General features: G+C 41.2%; 1 protein-coding gene across 2 annotated transcripts in view; it reads right to left on the bottom strand.

Annotated features, from left to right (window-relative positions):
* The window catches only part of yrk (Yes-related kinase), a 66125-nt gene extending 43490 nt beyond the window's left edge, over nucleotides 1-22635 (bottom strand). Inside the window, exons 1-2 of one of the 2 annotated variants that reach the window (XM_088932564.1) lie at nucleotides 22037-22635; nucleotides 2815-2869 (exon numbers count right to left, since the gene is read on the bottom strand). The gene's annotated coding sequence lies outside the window, so the exon portion shown is untranslated. The remainder of the gene's footprint in view (nucleotides 1-2814; nucleotides 2870-22036) is intronic. The other variant, XM_088932567.1, reaches the window with a different exon arrangement.

Below are 22635 nucleotides of genomic sequence, written 5' to 3'. Positions count from 1 at the left end.
AATTCCCTAAGTACACAGGCCCAGTTGGAAACCAATTTAAAAGAATATTGGTTTAAATTAAATACTGACACCATCCCTATCAGTTTAACTCACTATATTTGGGGTGTGTATTCATACTGACAAGATCTGTGTCCCCTTACAGGAGACAGCTTAGTTTCCATGACAATTTTCTAGTGGATCACCAAAGTATCCCAGTTGAATAAAACTGAGCTGATTGGTTTTGGACTCTGGATTAACATAATCTGGGATGACCTTAAACACTTTCTGTTCTGTTCTGGAAGGGATTTAACAGCAAGCCTCCTCACTTCACTGACTATTCCCCTAGGCAACCTGCCTCACACAATATGGGATCCCAAATGGACAGCAGGTTAGCAAGGTAGTCAAGTGCTGGGATATTGCCAGCTTCAACAATAACCATAGTTAGATTCGTTCCAGGTACCCATCTATAATATGTGAAATAGTACACCTTGGCAGTAAGAAAGGCTGTAGCATGATGATATCCTGTCTATGAATCTGTTGCCTACATAGAAGACGGACTGATTTGCAACCATACATACTGTGATACAGCCATTATGTGCTAGAGCCTACGCTATTCAACAGATCAGATAGATAAGTGAGAAATTGCTCCTCCAACCTTACTAAGGAAAGATCAACTATTACTATTTGATTACAGAGTGGACACTGGGATGCACAGCTCTACACTGTATAACATGGGATCTTTAAGATAATGCAGTCAGAACCTCAATTTAACATCTCATCCAAAGGACACCACCTCCTACAGGACATGTCCCCTGTCACCAAACCAGTGGAGCACTGGTTTGGAAATTCTGGTTCAGAGGGATAAGTGCCATTTACTCCCAACCCGGTACTAGCCTGTTTCAGGCTTGTTCAGCATCTGAGATATGGTGAGATCTGTAACAGCCAATGAACATCGAAGAACTTCCAATCTCCTTTTGCACTGCCAAGCTATTGTACAGAAACAGCTCAAGAAAACAAAGGAGGTATTAAATTAGGGACAATGCAGATGATCAAACCCATATCGTGTCATATACTGATTACGTTCATTTACTTTTCTTCATAAAGTATTTTCCCAAGACTGCAAGACAGACGTCAGAGTTCAGGAGTGCAATGCTGTCTTGGGCTACTCTCAGCCTTAATGTACAGTAAATGGCTGTACTACAGTGTCAGGTCTAAATAATCGACTGATGTCCTCCACAAACACATTCTTTGAGAGCTTGGAAACCCAGAGAAAGGGCAGTTCAGCCTCACACATCCCAAACACACACCCTCTGCCAAATTCCAAATGTCTTCCTCCACAGGCCACTTCAAACACTCACCAGTAAGAATCCTTATTCTGGTGAAATTATGATGAAAGCACTAATAGAGTTAAAATACTACTATGAAAATAATAATAATTAATAGAACAAGTAAAGGTTTATTCCATGCTGCAAAGAGAAGAAAAGAAACACCCGAAGAAGGTTCCACAGCCAAAACGTCTTTTTTCTTCTCTTTTTAGCATGAAATACACCTTTACTTGTTTCTTTGCAGCCTATGCATGCTGACGCAGCTACCTACTTGAACTACTCTAATAATTAATGACTGAGCAAAAGTAAAAAAGACAAATAACTAATCTACAAAGTTGTCAGAAGAGCATCTCCAATGTAAAAAAATAGCTCCCAATTTAATATCAAAGGTAATATGACAATGACTGGAAAATTGCAAAAGCACTTAATGTTGACATTTTGAAAATATTCCAGTTTTGCTTTGCACTGTGAGTATGATCAGATAAATCTCCTACTTATCCTAATTTTCAAGGATAAACAGTCCTTGAAAATTAAGTTGGGCCAGAAGCCACTAGCTAAGACTTTTGTCAGTAGTAAGGATGCTTGTTTGTTATATTCTTCACTTTCAGAAAAACAACACATTTATTTGACAAGATCTGAGGTTTTTTACTTTTACCCACCATTTATGAGCACTTCATGTAACATGGCTATTGCACAACAATTAAAACATGCCAGTTTAGTGAATGTTTTCCTTTCTGGCAACCAGCCGGACTGCAAATGCAAATCATTTTCCTGTTGTTGTGCTCTTCGCATGAAAGATAATGGTACTGTATAAGGCTGCTAAAGCAAAATCAAGTTTTCAGTTTTGTTATAGTGGGGCTCTGGAAAGAGAAAAGTCACCAAATACTGCCTCAGGGCCTCAGTGTGCTTACATCTAAACAGACTAAAGCGGTATGCATCCTGAGGATACAGTGGGCTTTATGTTATCGTGACCCGGAAAAATGAATAAATCTTCTTCTCCCCCATTTCGACAAACCTCTAACGCTTTTTCTCAAGTGTAGGCAAGCTCCTTCACGACGTTGTCAAAGGTTGTTTAAACAAAACAATTGACTTTGAAAGGCAAGACCCTTCTGTACGGTATTGTGAATGAAGCACACAAGTGAATGAGAAGGAGCACACCTTTGCAAAGTACAAGCCAAGGGAATTGTAAAGCACTAGTATTACAGATATATCCAGAAAGATTCTGGCACTGTGAATTATTGTTTACTGACACTGACATTTACTTACATTACATTGTATTGTACATTACATTATTTACAGTAAATTATTGTTTACTGATACTACTGATACTGGGGATATTACATTCCTGTCTAGATGCCATTTTCACCTACCATGTTTGACACTGGCCATTTATGCAGACAACAGAAATAACGAAAAACAAGTTAAGAGATAAGAAGACAACCAGACATAGTAAAATAAAACTCCCTGTCAGGTTACCTACAGTATGCAAGACGAGCCCAGTTAGACTTACCTTGGAAAGCTTTCGCCTCTGTCGTCAGAGCCTAGGAACGGTCCCAACAAAACGTCTGCATGAAAAACAAAAAAGAAAATATTTTTAAATTGAACTTTTGAGTTTTCAGAATGCGAAACGAGTAGTTTAAAAAAAAATCTTCATCTGCATTTCCTGAAACAGTGACAGGGGCACAACCACAGAAACAGACCCACAACAGCAATAAAGGTCAGCTGCTTAAATGCAGGACTCCTCTGTGGCTGTGCAGGCCTGGCCTGGAGTGCAGAGTTAACTCTCCAGCCCAAACATCACAGGCACAAGCAGGGCTCTTCCAGGTGCTGACAGTGGCAGGACAGGCCCATCTGTGGCAGGCTGGAGGAAGGCACAAAGACTGGTTGAACCTTGGAATACTGGGGATATTACACTCCTATCTAGATGCTGGTCTTTACTTGCCAACTAACAAAAACCAAGTTAAGAGGTAAGAAGACAAGCAAAGATGACAAATTAAAATGTCAATAAACCAGAACATAAGTTAGAAGCAAACATCACAGTACTGTATTTTTAAACAAAAACAAAAAACTTTAGACAAAAACTTTCACCAGACTCTGAGTCTATAAAGAGCATGGGCAGGGGATTCCAGAATTCCTTTCCAGAGTCTGGGAGAGCCCTGTCACACCGACTGCAGTTTGCAGTTGAGGACAATTTATATACTGGAAGTAACAGAATATAAGTCACATAAATGAATAATCAGTATGTTCATTAAAAGCCACCTACAGTATATGTAAGACAGCACTGCCATAGTGAGACAGACGCCTCTGAACAGCCCACTTCTCCACCGCAATTCTACGCTCCAGTATAAATATCGAAAACCATGTGTCCACAAGACCCATCTCGCCAGATTCTGCTCACCCTATGCCATTCAGGGCTTTGTGTCACATCATGTAGATCAAGGGTGCTTACTTCAGTGTGGCAGGATCCCGCATGCAGTATATTAATGCAAGGACTGAAAAAAGATCAACAGTTCTGCTAAAAAAAAGACCTTATTAAGAAACATCAAAATGAAGTCCCACAATAAACAACTAAACTGCAAATATGTGGTTAACGGCCAAAGCTAAACTCCAACCTAATGGCTTTTCACACTGTCATTATACTGCTAAATGTCAAAAGTGTCATTGCTAATGCCATTAAGTTAATAACAAATAGGGATTTTTTGCAAAAAATCAAAATAATCCTCAATTTTTTAACTGCTTTATCCAGTATAGGGTTACAAGGGAGCTGAAGCCTATCCCAGCAAGCAACTGGCACGTGATGGGGTACACCCTGGACAGCAAGCAAGTCAATCTCAGGGCACACGCAGACACACTTACACCAGGGCCAATTTTCCCAGAAACCAAACTCTACCCAGAGAGCACCTCACGACCAGAATTAAACTCAGGGCCCCAGCACTGCAAGGCAGCAATGCTAACAGCTGTGTCACTGTGCCGCCCAGCAAATCCATCTAAACGCCAAATATCATAGTCAGTTTTGGTCCCCACCTTGCAAGGAAAACATTATTACTCTGTAGGACAAAAAAGGGAGCCAGACCAATTTTCTGATTGGAAGGGAATCTGCACAAAAGAAGGGAATCTGTTCAGCCTGAAATTGTGGGGATGTGACAGCTTGAGGACTTTATTGAAATATTAAAAATCCTAAAAGGTATGATCAGAGTCAATCCTGGTTGTAAAGCCACTGACTTAGAAGCCTTTATGAAAGGGCCTGATGAAATTAATGGATCATTAAACTACTAGCAAAACAACAAGCACAATGGGTTGAGCTCACTACAATTGAGCTCATTTGCCATATTTCATATGTTCTTAATAATATTTCTTCTCTTAAGTTGCACCTTTCACATTAAAAACACCTCAAAGTGCTTTACAAGCCATGGCAGAAGGTGAGGAGGACACTATTCCCGGTGTCCACTGGAAGATCGCCCCACAGTGTAGCAGCAAATGCCTAACATTTTCAAGCAAGCCAATCTCACACCATCTCTACCTGGCTTCTCTCACGTCTGTCTCACCGATGAGCCACTGCAGCATTTGTTATCTCACGCAAGAAGGGTGCAGCTCTGCTCTGCTCCTGCTGGGATTCAATCACAGTCTCTTGCAGCCTCTTAACACACACAGCGTTACTCCGTAGACACTCCACTGCAGCAGAGCAGGTCATGTGCTCCTGGAGATTTTTTTTTGTGCTCAATGCATTTCCTTTGCCTGGAATTCAATTAAAAGTAAGCGAATGTGACTATTATAGATTAATCATCTAGGTTTCAAACGGGCAATTTGATTTCTGCAAAGGTCTGCACCCTGTTACACATGCATATTCAGCGCCGATTGTCACAGAAGTAAGCCACCCAATGCTTTCTGCTTCTTAACACTTAAGATTCTCACTAAACCGCTGAGCTCATGGCAATTTCAGATACACTGCTCTGACTTTGGTTTCGTGAGTGGCATCGAACATGCTGTGGGCGCAGTTGTGTTTTCAAGGTCCTGAAACTCAATATTAGATGCAAATACAGCACAAAACTAAAACAATCTTACTGCTCAAGTGACAGTTATCCCAAAGACGGAGCATGTAATGAACACATGAACAACCACCTCACTTTAAAATTCCTCCTATGAACTGCACACAGTGTGCTACTGACACACTGAAAGGTAAACCTTGACTGCAGAACATTTGTATTTAGATCCTTTTCTTGCAAAGATGGTAAACATTTGAAAAATGATTAACTTGTTAACTTTTTCCTTTTAATTTTACCTTTAGTAAAAATAATCTCTTTCAAATATGCTTTACCTGTTAGTCCTGATGGATTTGACAGATTGGGATTATTTTTTTTATCCCTTTGAAAAACAAACACAAAAGATCAGTCATTTCCACAGACCCTTCAGAGTAAACTGAGGGTTTCATCCTCTAACCCACTGAAACTAAGCAGGTGTGAGCCTGGCCAGTACCTGGATGGGACAAACTAAGGAAAAACTGGGAAAAACTAAGGTTGCTGGTGCAAGTGGTGTCAGTGGGGTCAGCAGGGGGCGCTCACTGTGTGGGTCCTAATGGCCTCCGAATAATCCCCCATACTGGCTTCATCACTCTGCTCTCCTCCCCACTGAGAGCTGGTGTGTGGTGAGCGTTCTGGGGCACTATGGCTGCTGTCGCATCACCCAGGTGAGGGCTGCACATTAGTGGTGGTGTGGGGGATTCCCCATTACCTGTAAAGTGTTTTGAGTGGAGTGTCCAGAAAAGCACTATATACGTGTAAGGAATTAATTACTATTATTAACTCACATGGGCTGAGCACTGAAAACTACATTAACGGAAGAAAATTGCACTTTAATAAGGTCACAGGAGTTGAAGCTCGACTGTTGTCAAATTCACTGCATTTGACTTGGAATGCCTATATTTTCCTTGACGTTTGATGAAGAATGCAAAGCTAAAAACATCTCTGTCTGACTGCAAAGTGTATTTCTTTAAGTGTAGCAACCTGAGATTCACACCTCGAAAAACTTTAACCACAGTCAATGGGCTGCTGCTATCAAGCACCGCAGTCCACAGCAATCACAAGGTGTTCGGCATGTGAACAGCGAAAATACCCATGCATCTAACATAACCACACTTCTACCTTGTTCTACAGTAGGTTCTTCTATAGAGGTGGAAATGACTTAACATCCGAATTCAGGCAAGCGAGTTTCACTGACTTTCCCTATTGCTCTCTGAAGATGATTTGGCTAGCTCTTTTTTTGGTGGCTACTGCATGTGCTTGGCATGGCATTGGATTAAAATGAAATAAATGCAACTATTAAAAAAGATAGTGTCTCCAGGGAGAGAAGAATGCTATTACTCCTTTTAACCCTTCACTTCGTGATAAAACACAGATAAGAGATATCATTTGAGATGATGATGGAATGGAACTGCAGAGACCACTGAAAATGACACACGACAACCAGACAGAGAAACAACAGGTCACCTGCCCTGTGCTTCTGTGCCCTGTGTGAAGGTCTAGCACATCTTTCAGTCTGTTATATGCACAACAGTATTAACAAAGGCAATTCATAAGTTCCACTAGCTTCGCACAGTATAACTGGTCCTTGCCCTCTATTACTCTAAGCCACAAGTACGGTATCTTTGAGCACCTTCCAGAAACAATAACTGAGTGTTTCAAGCTGTGGCTGAGAATGGCAGCAAGAGGGACGAACAGCAACAGGAAGACACAGTCATGGCGAGTCCGAGATCTGAGAGAAACAAATGTTTTTGTTAAGTCCCAGTGGCCACCAATTATCTTTTGAAGATTGCTCAGGAAAGGGCTTGTCTGTTAAGCACTTAACATTCTTAGGCTGCTGCTTCCTCTGTGGCTGTGGCTGCCACAGTGGAAGGGAGCGATGCGAACTTGGGCAGCTCATTCCACACTGAGCCCACTTGTGCTGTGGCGTTGGACCAGACACATTTCAACACGCATCTTCTCCAGTGGATAACACTGCACATTTCAATTTTCTGCCCCCGATTAGAACAGCGCTCATGAAACCAGAAAAAAACGTTACAAAAGGGAAGAGGCCATTTGATCCTTCGGCGTATTTTCATCACTAGCACCTTATTGATCGAAAGATCTTGTCGAGAAGCATCTTAAAGGGATCCCAGAACACTGTCTGCTTCAACAACATGGCTGTGCAGTTTGTTTCACACACCTACCCTTTGTGTTTCAGTCCTAAACACGTGCCCCCTTGGTTTCCATTTGTCTTGAAAGGTCCGTGTTTCACTTTTGGTTTTGGGTAACACCCTTCTCAGACTTTGCCTACACCTTTCACAATTCAAAATCATTGTAGCCAGTCTCTTGAATTAACTTTTGCTTTGCTCTTGCTCTTTGAGCCTTTTTCTTTGAAGCTTTTAATTTGGACTAAATGTGTTAGCAAAGAAAACTGTAATCAAACGGGACTTTTAATATGAGGCGTAAAATGAGAGCATACCTAGACACAGGTATGCTTTCTTATTTATTCTTTTAGTAGGTTTTCAGTCTGAACTTCAATGCAAATGGAGGTATTTTCCTTACAATGAATAGTTCTAGAAAATTACCATGGTCAAAACAGGGAAGCAATTCCGTGATACACAATGCTTCCAGACATACTCTACTTTGGCCTTAACACGTAGAGGCAAACTCTTACAGATCTGAATACTGACAGTGTCAGTGACACTCACCATCTTAAATCAATTATATCATCTTAGCTTTATCTTGCTACGATTAACAAAATTTTCATGTTCAATTTCAATCTTGGAAGTGTTTACAGTAAGTATACAGATTGCATGGTAAGTATTTTAGAACAAACATTTAATTCACTTATTAATTTGTAGAGTTTCTGTCTGTGTTCATGTGGGTTTTCAACAGGAGCTCCTTTCCTCCTGTCTCCCAAAGCAAATCTGATGCTTCTTGGCCTCTCATCCAGTGGTGCAAACCCGGGGTCTCCTCATGACCTGTGCTTCTGGCAGACTCTGGCTGGCTGCAACGCGCAGTGGGATAAGAAACAGCTATTGACAGTGACTAAATGTGTGTAAAATGCAGGCAAGTACTTTAGGTGGTGGATGTAAAACTCATATTCATTGTATAGTGAAAACTACAAGTAGAATAATCTGCTCCAAGTTGACTGCTTGTTGTCTTAATTGTGACCTCCTGGCTGCTCTGTGGCTCTCACTTTTAATCTGGGGAGGCAAACATAGCACAGGCGTGACTGAGCCCAGCTATACTGTGCTGAGCAGAGCTGTGCAGCTGGGAAGGTGGGTTGGGCCCGATATGGAGCAAAGCTGTGCAGGTGAGAAGGCATTCTGGACCCGGCACTGAGCAGCTTTGTGGCTGAGATGCTGGACTGGGCCTGGTACTGAGCAGAGCTGAGAATGCAGGCTCAGCCTTGTACTGAGAAGCTGCCCGGCTTTCTCTTCTCTCAGACACTATGCGTCTCTCAGCGAAAAGCCTTTTCCTCGCCACATAACCACAAGAAGCTTCTGCTCTGTCACAGCACAAGCTGTTGCTGCAATGGTTTCTAGTCTACCTAGTCTAGTCTAACAGAGAAGTCTGAGACTTCACTATTTCCCTCTTCTAGGCAAAATAAATGGTCTGTAGCCCAGAGAGGCAGGGTGAGTAGTTGACTCTGAATGACAAGCCAGTCAAAACAAATAGTCTATCTCACGTAGAAGCAGACAACACATGCCCAGCTTTTTGCTTTGAATGTGCACTGTGGGCATCCTCAAAATCAGAAGTGATTGAGACCTCAAAGTCCTTCAGCTGTGTCTCCAGTTGTAACCAATTCATTAATGCCACTAATGCTTAAGACAAACAAATTTCTAAAAAAAAAAATAGCTTTATACTTAAGCACCAGGCATTGGCAATTGTTAATGATTTGATCATTCTTCCCATACTGTTGAATCTTATTTTTATTATTAAATCTACTGCCCTCAGTGCTCAAGATTCTGCCTCTGACTGTGTTGGGCTCCCAGAGGCCACCTCCTACAGACAGCGGTACAGAACTGACACTCTGCGGTCTATCAAAACAAGCTGGACTGCTCAGCATCAGTGTGTCAGCATCAGTATCTCAAGTAAGAAGAAAAGCTGAGGAGGTTGTTCAGCCCCTTTTCACCATTCTGTGGCCAGCACTGGCCTAAGAACCTCAATGAGCTGTTCCATGACCACCATCACATGAATCAAAAGCTTGCGTGCGTGTTTCTTTTTGCACAAGTAATCATTTAGACTACGAACCCAAAGTCGGAAAATAAACACAGTGACTTTTGGCATGGTCAAGGGAATGACAGAACCCGCACAGAGCAACACATATACACGCATGTGAACATTAATGCAGATGCAAACATCTACATTTTTTGTGTAAAGCTGGTGGAGACTTATCCAAGAAGACCCATGGCTGTAATTTCTGCTACAGGTGCCTCTACCAACTACTGACTCAAGGTGGGGAGGGTGAATAACTGGAACCAATTATTTTATGTTTAATATTTATAATTAATTTATGAGGATCTGTAGGATTTTGTTTTCACTAGGACATTTTTACATTACGATTTCATACTCTAACACAAACTGACAAACTCAAAGGGGGGTGAATACTTTTGATAGCCACTGTATTGTTAATTTAAGACCATTGAGGTAAATTTTCCATTCACTCCTCACTCCCCACTCTTACTACATCAAAATGAAACACTGTACAGGAAGAAAATAGACCTGAGACAAATATTTTAAGCACTTTTGGAAGGTGCCATTTGCTGTGAATTTTACAATGTATTGACATCTCTCCACACTTTGGGAGCTACTGCCTTTTCAGAGACATTTTCTGCAGTTTTAGCTCCAGCATACATTTGTGCTTCCATACTTGTAAGGACCCCTATTGACTCACATGCTATTTACGATTCTATACTCCTCCAAAATGAAACCCAACACATGGGCTAAAGCAGACCTAAAATAAGTAGACTTGGTATTTTTAGATTCTTATTTGTTTATAAACTAATCACCTCATCACCAGTCATCAGAATGCTTGTTCTATCTTTGTGGGCATTACTATATTTGTGAGGACCACACCTGACAACCGGAAAGAAGACATTGGTCTCCTCTCTGGCAGCTCCTGGGCACTGTATCACTCTGTCAGCTCCTGCCAGGACTCTTTGCCGATACTTGAATATACTCACAAACAAACAAAATATCAAGAATATTGCTGAAGACGGTGTTTATAGAATGTGAGGAAAAAACATCCTTACTGTTGGGTTCAAGGTGTGGTATAGTAGCCCCCGTAAAAAGAGTAAGGGAAAACTGGTCAGGATTGTTAAATAGTAAAATAACTGGTTGATCACAAAAACAGCTTAAAGAGCTGTATTAAGCTGTGCAGAAATGCAATATATCGTTGATGACCACTCCCAATCTCTTCACATTTTCAACTGCTGCAGTGATGGAGGTGTTTTAGAATACTCATAGCCAAGGAAAATGTATACATTTTGTTCCATGTGCAATCGGACATTAAACACAGCTAAGTGACTGTTTCCTGTATGAAGCTAGCAGATTAATGTAATGTTAATGTAATATGGGCAGAGTGTGATGTGTGCATATGTGTGCATATGTATTGTTGCATGGATAGAATTACTGTTTATTTTTAATGTGCATTTATTTTACATTGAGCTTTATTTGGTTTTTGTATTTTTTTTACGGTGATGACTCAGGCAAATTTCCACCCTTTTGGGTGGACAACAAAATTATATAATAATTCTGTAACGAAAATATATCTTACTTTCAAGATGTTTTTGCATTTTTCTTCTTTTAAAGGAGGAGGGCTTTCTTTAAAAGGGCCAGATCAGATTTTAGGCCTTAAAACAAATGGACACCCACAATTTACACTGATTTCTTATTAGTTTTCCCAATCATGACCCAGTAATCTTTTTCACTATTTCAATCTCAAATAGTCCCCACAGCTGTCCGAATTCATACCCAATCAGGATTTTGTATACTCAGATCAAATCCCTCAAATTCATTTGCTCTAGACTCCAGAGATTTAGCTCCTTATAATACAATTCCCTGAGACAAGGCATCATTCTTGTTGTTCTTCTTTGAACACATCCTAAGTCGGTAGTATACTTTTTATGGTATGGTGACAAAAACTGAATACAATATTCTAATTGAGGTCTTAACAGTGTTTTGTCGAGCTTGAGCATAACTTCCCTCGATTTAAATTTCACTCATTTTACTACGGACCCAAGCATTCTGTTTGCTTTTTTATTGCTTCCCCACATTGTCTGGATGAGGACATAGAAGAACCTACATATACACCCAGATTCCTTTCATGTGCAGCTTCCTGCAATTCAGAATGAACCATGTGATGCATTACGTTCCTACATCCTGCATGGATCGCTTTGCACTTATCAACATTGAATTTCATTTGCCCAGTGTCAGTCCAATCCCTCGTTTTGTCTGAATTGTTTTGCAATAGCCTTGCTGGTGTTCCTGCTTGCCACCCCTCCTGTTATGTGTCATATAAAAATGTAACTCGTTTGCCAATGAATCCAAATCATTGACGTACTGTGAATTAGAAAGAGTTCAAAACATATCTATACATCCCTACAATATAATACCGCTTCTGTCCACCCAAACAGTGGTTGTGCTCCTTAAACTGACACATTGATTGCTGTCTGTTTACCAGTTCTCAATCCATGCGCACACTTTACCTTAGTTCCCTATGGCTTTCATTTGGAAACATTTCTGTGTGAAACACAGAGCAATGCACTCTATATTTGTTAACTCAGCGTTCCTCTATTTGTCTTCCACACTTTCTACTGTATGCCCTACCATCGTGTTGGTCTTTGGAATAGCTTTGCCACGTAGCCAGAATATGTACACAACAGCACCTAATTTTTGTATCAAATGAGCTTCAAATGAATGTCTTTACTGGCAAAACCACTCAGAACATTACTCATCTAATGAGCTAAAGGCCTGGTCCCGGTGTGTTAAAACTTTGTCAGGCTTTCCCTCCTTGTTTGGAAGACGCTGGCATTCCACCTGCAGAAGCCAGTGAAGAAGCTGTGGGGTTGGAGCTTGGGATACGTGGTGCCCCCTGTGGCATGTTGCTGTAGATGACAGCAGAGGGAGTTATGGGTTGCAAAGTGGGAAACAGGAAGCCCAGGCTTCTGTCAGTTCAAAATCAAAACTAGGGAGACAGAAAGGAACCAAAAGAGAAAAACTGAGGCTTTAAAAAAAGACAGCGAGGCAGAGAGGCAGAGAGTGAGAGGGAAAAAGACAGAGTGACAAAGTGAGGGGAAGAGAGAGAAAGTTAACAATGCAAACTCTCTGCCAGGGAGGGAGGGAAATCAGGTGTCTCAGGGAAATTCACTTCCTGTTTCCATATGAAGTCATATCCTCCACAGGGAGAAGCAACAGATTTGTTATAGGACATGAACCTAGCCTAATTTGAAATGTCTTACTCTTGATAATACTACTGCGGTAATCCAATAGAAACATTTTGTTTAAGAGAAATGAGGCATACATGTCAATTTTTGCCCTGACCTTTTCCGGCCTGATCTTAGCTGAAAAAAGAGATGAGGGCCTTGAGTAATAGCTGCTATCTGCAATTTCGTAGCAATCCTACTCAGAGTGTTACAAAAGCCATGTTGCTTATTAGCAATAACAGCTAGCACTGAAAAATAATCCCAAGGACAGTTTTACATTTGGCAGTTATTGCTGAGATAATAAGCAGTAACTGCCAGTAAGAAAACTGCTACTGAAGTGCCTAGAGTAACATAGGGCTAGTGTGTGTGAGTGGTTAATTTCACATGAGGTGACGATATGCACGCATGTTTGGGTGAAAAGCTTGAGACAAGCTGTTTGTAACTGGAATATAAGGCCTCAGACAATTACAGAGGAAATCGCACTTACACATTAAGAGCAAGACAGAAATCTCGTGTCCATTTTCAAACAGAGATTCTAATTTCATGTCAAAATCTTCCTTATCAGGTGCCATTTGCTTTTGTAACAGTAAGATACTATACCGTATGCAAATGAATAAGTTAGTTATGGCACTGTAGCCTGTGCTCAGGTATTGCATACCAGGGCACAGGGATATTTTTGATTGAGGCTTGGTTGCAGCCTACGGTTTCCAAAGGTCAGGTGACCAGTATGACAACATATTGAATCCTCTCTTTTTCCCCACTTACTAGCTGCAACAGATTCCTCTCGAAAATGAAACAACTCTTCTTATTTTTTTAATACAATTTAGATTTGCTGTTTGCAGCTCATATACACACTACATCTCATTTGGAATCTCTGTCTGAGCTTTTATATCCCAGCTGACAGGAATGTCTCTTCTACCCACACAAAAACATGAGCAACCACAGATAGCTGCCACCGATATGCCCCTCCATGAAGCTACAGTATTCATCTTCTGATTCACAGTCATTTACAGGGGACTCAGCACTATTTGGAAGAGTGTCACAGACATCACTGCAGGCCTGCAGATGCTTGGCAAGTCGCAAAGGTCACTGTTTCTCCAGGAGCCAAGAGAGCTCTGGCTAGCTAATCCCAATCCTACCACTGGCTGCAAGGAGCCAATCATGAGCTGCTGCTTGGGGGATCCTGGTCAGACTCAGGCTTGAACCTGTGACATCTAAGTTATAGAAATCATTATGTGCACCCACACATAGTTACCTGTTCATTCCTCATTCATTCAAGAATTACTCAGGCAGCCATATGCATGCTATGTTAAATATGTATGGCTGGCCCATCTTCACAAAATCAGAAAAGAAGAGATTAGGGGGGAGGGCACAAGGTATATACCCGATGTACATGATACTGTAAGAGAAGCACTAAGTGGGAGGGCGGCTGTGAAGAGCGTAAATAAAGCCCAGCTGAGAAGTATCAAGACAAGTTCACAAAGTGAGTGAAAATGCACAGAGGTGTCGACAATGAAGAGGACAAGAGCACAGCCAGAGTACAGGAGGCCTGAGAACTCCAGAGAACACAGCATGGCAGCCACAATGTGACCAGAAGGCACCTGAAACAGTGGGACTGGATCTTGGCGGGATCTCGTCAGCACACCTCTGTCAGATGAAGGATATTGGTGTTTGCTGGAACTATAGCTAAAACACAATTACTGGAAAAACAAGAAACATAGTCTTATTGTATACCTTTTTTAGAATTTTAGAAGTACAGTAGGTCAAACACTCAAGAGAATAAGAAACACATTTCCACACTGCCTTATTTTGGTTACTTTTCCAAAATTCTGCAATGTTAAATGATAGATTGATGATAGATGCATAGCACATACTCTTTCACAAGCTCAAATTCTCACTCACACTCACTTCTTGGAACAATGTCCTGAAATGTGAAGTTTGGTCAATGATTTCTGAGAAAGCGAATCTGACACCATTATGTTTAAATGTTGAGTGCCTTTCACTGAGTGGTATTGCTAGCTATGGCTAGATATGCACTTGTAAATTTCAACTTTTCTGCTCACAAATGTCCCTGACACTCACTGTCACCAAGCACTCCTGGTCAGTTGTAAAGTGAATTTTGAAAAACACTTTCCAGGAACATGGCGGTGAGACTGGAACAGCAGTTCCATATTTACCACATGAAGTACTTGCTGGAAGGGAGAGCTGTTCAGTATTAGTTCACAACAAACATGGTACAGTAGGCTCTGCACCCTAGGAAAAGAGCATGGATTTGTTTGTCGCTGTGTCGTTTGTCGTTTGTTACTGAAGGGTTAAAACACTTTATTTTTAAATCGGATTTTATTTTATATTTTTCTACCAGACATTTCTCACCCAATCCACCCCCTCAATTCCTGTCTCTTTGTCACAAAACAAGGCCAAACACTGTCCACTGTAACACCCCCCACCCCCTTCCTTCCTTTGCAGCTGGGGTCTAAAGAAAGGAAGTGACCTCGTGAGGAAACAGGATGTGATGCTTCACAGTGGCCACAATCACCTCACTGCTCATCTACTAGCTATCCATCTGCCTCTTTCTCCCTACTAGTTTTCCATTTTTAAGGAGTGGGAATTCTCTTTTTTCATTTTTTATTTCCCACTGTTTTATAAGTACCTCTGAAATTTAAAAAAAGAATTAAAAAACAGTTTTGCCAGATTGCAAAGGACAGCAGTACAGTAGTGGTTTGATGTATCTGACCATGACACTTTCAGCCAGCCCCTCCACCTCTTAACCCACCTTACAAGCCAATGAAGGGGCATTGATGCCATGAAGGGGTATCACCTCCAACAATCAAACACAGCTTGAACCTTTCTAATAACACTCAGCAACTCTACATTCCATCTTGCTCGTTCATGGGTTTCTTGCACTGAGAAAATGAACAGGTATCCCAGGAAAATTAGCTCTATATGAAGAACTTTATTGACTTGGTAACCTCCTGAAACATAAAGAAATGATTCTCTTCAGGATATAGATAAATTGCATGTTTTTATTTGGTAATGGTTCAGCTTGACCAGATTCATGCCTCACCAAGCCACCACACGAGGTATTAGGCATTAATTAGGCAAGCAGAAGTAGAGCTGGGCAATAATTCGATAACGATAATTATTGCGATATAATTTTCCTCGATATAATTTTAACAAAAGTTCGATAAATGTTCGATATATATGTTTATGCTTTGCGCATGCACACAAAATACTGTGCGCATGTGCGCGAGTGCGCGTGCATGTTGCAGACCGGACAGATAACAGATTTGTTTAATGTTTCTGCTGTTTGGCAAGTGTTTGTTGTGTTCTTAAAATAAAAAGTTGTTTAATTTACCAATTAACTGTCTGGTTTCTTCAAATTTCACTCAGGAGAAAAAATCTGCTTTTAAACTTGGAAAAAAATAATGACATTTGACATTTATCGTGATAATTATCAATATCGACTGATATGAAGATTTTTATCGTAATAATGTTTTTGGCCATATCGCCCAGCCCTAAGCAGAAGTGACTGAGAACAATGCAACATGACAGAGCAGGCTGTGGGGACCCATGGCAAACCAATACGCTCAACACTGTTGAGATGCAATGGTAGCCACAGCTAAGAGGATGTTCCCTGACTTACTTGCTTAGGTAAAGATTTCAGGTCAAATCAGTTTAGGCAGGGCAGTTATTGAACAGTTGTGAGAAGAGTGGTAAAAGAAACTGAATGAACTCATTAGTGGACTCCAGATTCTGATTTTCAGTCATCATTTTTGCTGATAAATACAGTATGTGCATGTGATAGAATGATCCAGGTAAACAGCAGCACTGAAAATGAGGTGCGTGACTAAGTTACTTCCCTGCATATCTGGGTGTACCCTACTTACGCTGGTCTACTTTTCATACTTGCTTTTGTGTCATCGGCAACCTAGAAACTCCATCACACAGAGAAACGTTAAAGAAATGTCCACCTCCCAAACATTTAAACCTTGTGATATGCTTGTGAAATGGCTATGAGCAGAAAAAGGGCAAAAAACACTTTGAATACATCTGGACTGTTTCAAGTAAACTTCCACTTTATTGGAATGTCTTGGTCATGTCACTTGCCGACTGTGACTGAGGTTGAGATTCTCATGTGGCATCACATTATTGGCTGAGGCAGGGTGGGATTAGCTGACCATGGATCTCTGGGCTCTTAACAACAGTGTAACCCCTGTGGCCATTGGCAGTGATATACAGTAGTACCTTTAGGTTAGGACACACCACTCCACTAGTTAGCACTGTTCCTCTGTGGCTGGGGCCCAGGATGTGTTAATGAGGATGTGTCCGCCTACACGTTCTCATTCTCCCCTGTATGTGATCACAGGGATCAAAGGTGCATGCAGCGATATGAAGACCCCAAAAATGGGGATTCCATATAGGATGAGTAAGGCAGAAATGAATCATCCTGGCCTAAAACATCTTTGTCCCTGAATAACAGGCCGGATGGAACTTACTTCAAGGTCATGGTAAAGCATTTCAGACTTCCACAAGTATGAGCACCACAACAATGACTAACATAAAAGTATCATTTCTTTGTTTTCCATCAGAGACAAAAAGTATACTGTTGCAACTCCATTATGTCTTGTGACAAAGCTGTTGGCAGCACTAATCTCAGTTTACTGGCACAGGTTGTGATGAGGGAGGGGGAGAAGAGCTCACTTCCTCACAGACACTACTGCTGTAGGCGAGGTGTCAAGCAAACGCAAGACTCACTGCAGCCTCTCGGCAATGACACCCACTACAGCACCCACAGTATCTCTCCCTGACAAAGCGTAGAGACTCAGAGCTGAAGTACATTCATAGTGAAGAGAATAAGCCCTTGATTCTGCACTGGTTTGCAGTGGAACAAGATAAACATCACCTCAAACATGCCCTGGGTTGTTCGTACTGTATGTGATTCAAGGACTCAAGAAAAAGTCTAATATAGTATGTAAACAGTTAAAAGAAGAAGAATCAACATTCTGAAACCTTTTCTTGATACATGTCCACATATTGCTACAGCTGTCCAAGTCAGATGCTGGTATATCCTGGCATACAGTACATTTGACCCTGTAATTAGTAAGTCCAGTATCTTTCAAGACACCAGCTTGCCTTCCTACACCATGATTGTGCACTGAAAGTTGGCTGTTTAACATCTATAATTACTTCCACCTGCTTCAGAAAAATCTATAGGCACTTCCAAGACATCAAGGTTTGGAGAAACGTTTCTAGCAGCTGCAGTGACATCAGCTTCCAGGGCCCTGCTCACTACTGCCACACTGAACACCAACCAACCTCTTAAAGAAATAGGGGCTGTCTTCTCATTTCCATCAGCTTGCAGTTCTTCCTGCTTGTGGTAGCTCTCTATTTGACAAGGCCACAGACTCAATGTCTTCCATATCTAACTGTGCAGAACAGCAGGTAATGACAACAGTCAATGGATTCAATACACTGGACTGAAGTGCTTGCAGTTGCTGAAACAATACTGATCAAAAGGCAAGTCACTCTTGTGATCCTGGTTCAAAAGCCACAACCCTGCACGAATAAATTGTTGTATTATTCCCATCAAGATGAGAAAGACATGAATTCTTGGGTGTGATTTGATAATGAAAAATATGGCATAGATCAGAGACTAGTTGTGTTTTTATTTTTCTCCCACATAAAACTGCAGGACCCAATTATAGTCCAATGAATGGCTAAAAAAAACAGAATGGATTTGATCTTCCCTGGCAATCTATGTCAGTATTTATGCAGTACAATGCATAGAAATCTACCTATAGCCAAGAAGCAGAGAGTGGAAATATTTTTGGTCTTGCCAGTTCTATCTTAGCAGCATATCACTGGTAGAACTGGTTTACTTCAAGAAACTTGAATCTCAATTTCAGCCTCTTTTTCCAGCCTCATCTCAGGGCTATGAAATAACAGTCATTTCTACCTGACTATTACACATGGATTTGATTTTCCCCAGCAATCTATGTCAGTGTCCATGCAAAAATAGTGGTTTTGTGACTAAGAAGTAAGATACCTCAGCACGGATTATTATATGCTGCCAAGGACCAGTCAAAATGTTCAAACTCAACTTGAAAAACATGGCTCCTACCCAGCTTTTTGTGAATTCATGTCTTAAACAAACAGCAAATGTACCTAACTGATAAGCACATTACAAAGTCTTGAAAAACAAATTGATTGGGAGATTAAGAGATCACTATTGCTACCCGCACTAACAGCATGCTTTACTGCATCAGCAGTTAAACACTAAAGTGTTAACCTTTTAATGTCAGTGGCTGCCATTGTGATTGTCATCAGCCTCCATCTGACGGTCAAAAGATTTTGAACCCTGGCAAAGTGATTTGAACAGGCTGACAACATCAATGCTACGGCAAAACTGTCAAGAAGAATAAGACTCCTCCTACAGTGAATTACTGTAAGATTCTATCTGGAGCGTAGTGTAGTGGCAAAACGAAATGCATGTTGTGGAATTTGCTTAGTGCATAAAACTCTTTCTGTATTCTGGCACTGTTAAACCAAAACTGTGTGCTGTTCTCTCATTATCATGCCGCTGTGGAGTTGATCTTAAATGAGCTTCCTCCTGTTCTTTAGGACCTGTAGGTCTGGGAGGATTGTAGCCCTCCGCACAAGAGCTGGGCACCTTTATGCTTCACAGCCTTTCTAAGATGTAGCTAGAACTGAATTCACTATTACAGGTGGATTTGGAGGTATTCTGCCCATTGCACCCTGGATTTTTATTTGATGTTCTTAAATATAGTCCCAGATATTGACTTTAAACTGCTACACCACATTACAGTTAGGAGCTCAGGCAGTTTGAATGGCATGCAGTGCGTAGGCTAAAAGTCTGTGACTTGCATTCTTCCTCAGTTCCATCCATGCTATACTGATTTATCTTCCCAGTGTGGAACACTTTGCATTTATGGGCATTTATTCCTACTTGCAACACAGTTGACCGTGTCTGCATCTCATCGGGATCTGCTTTCATCCTGACGTCACTCTGATACTATGTCCACCCCTGTCCGCCTGGCTGATATCCAGATTACATGCTGCTGGGTATCTAACATCAATATTTAGACATGCCTTGTTATTTGTAACTGGCACAGTACCATGGCAGTGCTTTACAGTAATGTATACAGACAGAGCAAAGAGTGTTTTTACATGCTTCAGATACCCCAAGGAAACAGCAGTGTACTTCATGCTAGACAGAACAAAACACTTTCTCGGGGGTCTGAATGTGAGGGGGTACCTGTGGATTGTACAGTATATATCACTGACACTGACAGGATCGTGGCTCACACTGTATTCTTGACCATATATAACGCCATTGCTACTACACTTTTCTTTTAAAAAAATTGAAAAATGAACTATTTTGTTGAAAAGGAATAGAAATAAACTGTTCACACTGACTTGATTTAAGACCCTGAATGTTTTAATGAATTCAAGATCCTGAATGTTTTATGTGACCCTGGAGCAACATTTCTGAGGTGTAATACTATAAATATTTTTTCTGACTACTGACAAGTTTAATTGTTACAGTAAAAAGTGGTTGGTTCACATGCAGTTAAAGCTTTTCATAGTTTTTAAATGGCATATCGTAATTTCCTGCAGTTCATACAGTTAACAAGTGCAGATAAACTCTGAGAAAGTCCTGCTTCTATTTGTAATTTTTACATCACACCAAAGATCCAATGTATATCCATTGACAAAAGATGGATAAAATGTCAGGGCAGACATGTAGATTTTAAAAATAATTGCTAAACAATGTTTGCTAAGGATGTGTACCTATTATTTGTTCCTTTGCAGCCATGCATGCTGACACAGCTACCCATCTGAACTGCTAAAGAATTTGTAATGGTTTTAAAAGCATCAACAGTTCCTGTTGTAGTGAAACAAGACATCAACACCTGAAACACAGAAACTAATTCACTACACTTTCAAACTCAGTATTGAGTGTACTGAAATAACTAGACATGCCATTCAAATCAATTGCTTCTCACTCTCTCTGGTACACCACTGGAAATTAAAAGAAAACAAGTACAGTATACGCTCACAGCATGTGAGCACTTTAATCAAGTCAGCTGTATTACCTGTATCACTATCATCAGTTTACATTGTATCAACGACTCATAAGCAAGATACCAAATGACATTTTTTAGTAGATTTCTGTATTTCCCCTTGCTTGCAACAGACTTCAGTACTTTGTAATACCAGGCTAAAAAACACAAAGCATGTGTTGTGTCAGAACAATCGGTCAACATGTTGTCGGAAACAGAAACGAGGATTAGCGTTACCTAAACTGTGCGAACTGATCTCAGCCCCGCACGGCGGGGTGATGAGGAAGCGAGCTACTCGCAGTGTCTTGACCCTGCCCGTCTGTCCGAATTCACGGGTCTCTCATCTCCCCAGCCCCGTCTGATAAGAGGAGATGGGAGAGGATTTCCGTCACTCCACAGGCAATTCCCGGATCTGAGTGTCGGGGGGCGGATGGAGCGGAAATTCATAACAAGAAGCCAGCAAAGGAAAAGCAGAGCGCCCGGGTGACAAACAGGGGCTTCCTAACCTCCGACACGTACCGCAGAGGAAATGTTACAACCCACAAATTGTGAAAGACAACCGTTACACATGGAGAATACGCCATTTACAGTACAAAGAACAAGATTTCCTCCCGAAAGCCTGTTACAGCTATAACTGGAATTCCTCGTTTTGTACAAAAATGTCTATACTGCCATTTTAACATGCACACCGGATACATTTGTTGAACCTACACTACAAGTACAGTTTGTACAGTATGTAACATTTATTAGTGAAGTGCATTGCAGTCGCTGTATTGCACCATTTGAGTTATTGTTTAATTGTTTCTTAAAACCCAGACATTCTTATTTAATAAACACTGCATTCGTATATTCATTTATCATGACATGAAAACGTTTAGTACGAGCATCAGGCGAGAATGAATCGTTCAAACCCTCCATTACAACCTAAAAAATAGACATACAACACTGTAGTTGTAAAAGCGTATGTGATTTACACACATGAAGAAGAATCCTAGCTAAATATGCGGCCCCCTTTCACTGCATACTTCCAGAGCCAATAAATCTGTAAAACTGCACAACGCTACACCTTTTTGCATTACATTTTGGGCACTGACTACACGTCTGCCTCACAATCTCTCTCACTGCACATTGCTATATATTAAATCATGCCTGCTGGTATATATTGTCACGTACAGTCCCGAAATGTTCAGGAATTTCGTTTTTAAATGCATTTGTCTTACCTGTACCGTAATGCTGTCTGTTCAGCTGCACACACAAATCTGACGACAGAGTGCACAGTCTTCTTTTACTACAGAAGAGCTGGTTAGTTAGTCCTCGTTCTCCCTTTCCTCGCACTTGCTCCGAGTCGTGCCTCCTGACAGTAATCCGGCGATGGTTCTGATAGGTTCCCTGTCTGCGGCTTGTGTTTATAACTGCCTCTTCGAAATGGCAGCAACAGCCTCCGTTTCCCTTTCCCCTCGTCTTCCACACCCCCAAGCAAGCCGAGATCGGCAGACCACAGACAGAGCGTACTGGCCCTCCTGCCTGTGGGACTGTGAGGCAGAAGTGCCTCATTTAGCGATTGAGAGCAATACCCGTGTATTAACAACAGTTAGTTTTTGTTTATCCCACTGATCTATGTGGGAAACGCAATTATGTAGCATCTGTCCTCGACCTTGCAGTAGATAACGCAGCATTTTCAGAGCACCCGGTCCGAGGTGCATATTGTAGGCAGTATACTGTAGGTGCGTAAATCTACACCTGTCTTGGAATGCGGTGAGAAATCTCTGTTAGCTCTGCACACTTTATTTGCGTGTCACAATAAAACAGTCTCAAAATG

This window comes from Atractosteus spatula, chromosome 14 (genome assembly GCF_055471065.1).
Source record: "Atractosteus spatula isolate fAtrSpa1 chromosome 14, fAtrSpa1.hap1, whole genome shotgun sequence".
NCBI classification, from domain to species: domain Eukaryota; kingdom Metazoa; phylum Chordata; class Actinopteri; order Semionotiformes; family Lepisosteidae; genus Atractosteus; species Atractosteus spatula.
Note: the sequence above shows the minus strand (reverse complement) of the source record. Positions and strands in the feature narration are given on the sequence as shown.